This window comes from Triticum urartu, chromosome 3A (genome assembly GCF_056163025.1).
Source record: "Triticum urartu cultivar PI428250 chromosome 3A, HENAU_Tu73, whole genome shotgun sequence".
Taxonomy (NCBI): domain Eukaryota; kingdom Viridiplantae; phylum Streptophyta; class Magnoliopsida; order Poales; family Poaceae; genus Triticum; species Triticum urartu.
In genome coordinates, this window is record NC_141875.1 from 732,250,981 (window position 1) to 732,254,437 (window position 3,457).

Here is a 3,457-nt window from a genome sequence, read left to right on the forward strand (position 1 = left end):
TTTCTTTCCCTAAAAGAAACAGGTGCATGATGCGAGTTGCCTCACGAGAGACGAGACTCGGTCTCCCTCCTCTTCTTTCATCGATCCTACTTCCTCTCTATTATAAGCAGGCCCACCTTGATAAAAAAACACAGGAGGTCGATCCGCTGCCGCAGCAGACACGGTCTCCTTCCTCTTCACCTTCCACGCCTTCCCTAAAACCTTCCAATAAATACACTGATCCCGATCTCACGGGCACTTCATCAAGGACAAGGGAGCCCTCCTTGGACGAACATCACCTCACGCACGTGCTTGCGCAAACAAACAATTGATTTCAGCGGCCGGTTGTGGTAGGTCAACCTGACCTTGGGCGCCACCTCTGTCGACCTGTTCGGCGACCGGCCGGAGTTTTGCTTCGTCGAGTTGCCGAGCGAAAGCATGGTGCCTGCACCTGCGCGCACGGCGTACAGGCGATGGACTACTCAGAGAGGACGAGGGCTAGGTGCTGTTCATGCGGGAGGGCCAACCATCGGCGCAATCTTGAGCACGATCTCTATGCTTTCATGACGTTCAGAGCCATACCTAACATGAAGTTGTTCGGTCTGACCCTGTACAACCTCGGGCAGCACCAGGATCTGGCCAGTGGCGTTCTGTGCAGCTGCCAGGCGAGAGGGTTGCTTGCCTCCCAGAGAGGCCACCTGTCGTGGTTCTAGGTTTGACAGTAATGTAGGGAGGTAGGTATGGAGAGACAAGATCTTAGCTATGGAGTAGTTGTAAGCACACGAGGTTTACGAGTTCAGGCCCTTCTCGGAGGAAGTAATAGCCCTACGTCTCGAAGCCCGGAGGCGGTCGACTGGATTATGTGTGTACGAATTACAGGGGTGCGAACCCTTTACACTGAGGAGGGGGTGGCTTATATAGAGTTCGCCGGACCCCTCCGGCCCTCAGTTATGCAGGGTTTTAAATACATTAAGGTCGGGCGTTACTGGTAACGCCCCTAATAAAGTGCTATGATGACCATAAAAGCTACTTAATGACCGACAATTAGCGTGCGGAGTGACCTTAAGTCTCCTGGCCGTCGAGTGGTTGGATCTTGGTCGAGCGATTGCTTCTTGGTCGAGTGTCTTCGAGTCTGTCGAGTCGAACACCTCCAAGTCGATTGAAAGGTGATTTCTTCTAGAGTGTCCTTGGGTAGGGCAGTTGGGACAGGTCCATGACCCTACCCTAGGTACATAGCTTCATCATTTGCCCCCGAATGGATCGAGGTTTGAGTGGGGAAGGAGTTGAGAACTTCTCTGACTCATTTTTCATGCCATGAGCATATCTTGTTTCGGATCAATGAACCTGAGTGATGACACCAACTTCCTTCTCAGCCGCCTTGATCCATTCTTAGTTTTTTTTCAAGTGAGTTTCTTTACTTGAAAAGCTCCGAGTGAAGGTGTGGAGGAGATATTACGGCTAACAAGTTGTTCTGCTGCCCGCAGATTTCGCGGGATTCGAATTTTGGGAAGCGCGCGGGACGGGGGAGGCCGCAGTAATCGGATGGGATAGGGCGGAGCCGCCTCGATCTCTACGTCACATTTTCGCCACGTATCGCGCGCGCGATTGTTACGGGATTTGACAGGACCGTCCGGGCCTACAAGTCAGCCACTCGGAAGCGACCTCATATAAGGCGTCGGACCGGGGTTTCTTGAACAGTGCGTTCTCATTTCCTCTTCTCTTCTTCAGGCTTCTTCGTCGCGCTTGCTCTCGCCTCAGCGCCGCTGCTCCATACGCGTCTCGCCGGCGACGATGGGGAAGGAGAAGACGGCGGCTCTGGAGCGGGCGAAGAAGGCGACGGCAAAGGCGAAGGGGAAGGCGACCAGTCGGGGTGGATCTTCCTCGCGAGCCGGCCTGCCGAAGGGCTGGATCCAGGGCGACTGGATCCGCTCGGCGATCCGCCAAGAAGACCTCGACGACCTAGCCGACGGAGGGCTGATCCCCCATGGATCGGTGCGGCTTCCGGGGAAGGAATCCGAGCCGCAACCTCGGGAGGGTGAGCGCGTTCTCCTTGCCACCCACATCGACCGTGGATTTTCCTTGCCTCCTCACCCTTTCTTTCGGGGATTTCTAAATTTCTTTGGGGCACAACTCCACCACTTCACTCCCAACACAATCGTGTATCTCGCTGCTTTCGTGTCTTTGTGCGAGAATTTCTTGGGTTGTCGGCCTCACTGGGGTCTTTCCAAGCACATATTCACCTGTCGTTCTCAGACGGTGAAAAAGGACAATCCGAGTGACGAGAGAACACAAGTGATTCAGATGTGCGGGGGTCTTAGTGTTCAGATGAGAGGGAAAAGTTCCTTTCCAGCCATGATTCTTCCCGACTCGGTTCGCGGATGGCAGTCGACCTGGTTTTACTGCAAAGACCAGCCGACGCCAGGGCAGTCGACTGGCCTCCCTCCTTTTACCATGGACCGAGTGAGGAAACCCTCCTCTCTCTCTCTCTCGCGTTTGCCTGCGTGCGTGTGACCCTCGTCGGAATTCAGAGCTCGCTGGAGCTGCCGAACTACTGGCATCAGAGTGGGTTCCTCCAGGGACCATGGCCGGTCCACTGGACTCCATCCCGCGCCCATGGCGGACGCGCGGATGACCGCTCCCTCACTCCTCCAGCGTCGTGGAGCGGCAGGAGTCTGACGCGGTGCAGCAGGCGCGAGATCATCGTGCATGAGCGGGTCATCCAAGAGCGTTTCGTGCGCAAGCCCGACAGCACAGGGCCAGCTCCCATGCTTAAAACCATTAGTTATGGACAGTCGGCGCCGGTCATGCAGGCGCAGATGCTGGCAGCGACGCTCTAGGACGTCGTCGAGGGGAAGGACACGGTCACCTTGCGTGATGATAATTAAGTACACCATGGCAGTGATCCTCATGGGCTTGCCGCCGGACATGATTGACGCGATCATCGTCAAGAAGACGGTGAAGGAAGCCCGAGAGCTCATCCGCACCATGCGGGTGGGCGCAGCATGCGCGAGTCCACGGCTCAGAGGCTCCGGAAAGGGTTCGAGGACCTCTCTTTCAAAGACGGTGGGTCCATCGACGCATTTGGCATGTGTTTCACCGGACTCGTCAACAACTTGCGTACCCTTGGCGACACAATCGACGACAAGAGGATTGACAAGAAAGTCTTGCGCCTTGTCCCAAAGAGGTACTCTGAGGTGGCCATCGACATAGAAATCCTCCTCGAACTCAACACTTTTTCTCTCGAGGAGCTCACCTGCCATCTTCTCATCGTCCAGGATCGTCTCGTTGAAGTTGAAAACGCTGGTGGCACATGGTTCCTCCTCACCGAGGAGTAGTGGTGTTCCCACCAGAAACAATGGCAGCACGTCGAGGGTTCAACCATTCAAGCTTCGGCACTCTCCAGCAACCCAACCCCAGGGAAAACGATGATGGAGGAATCGATGGTTGTGGCGGTGCAGGTGCCAGAAGGGCAGGGCGG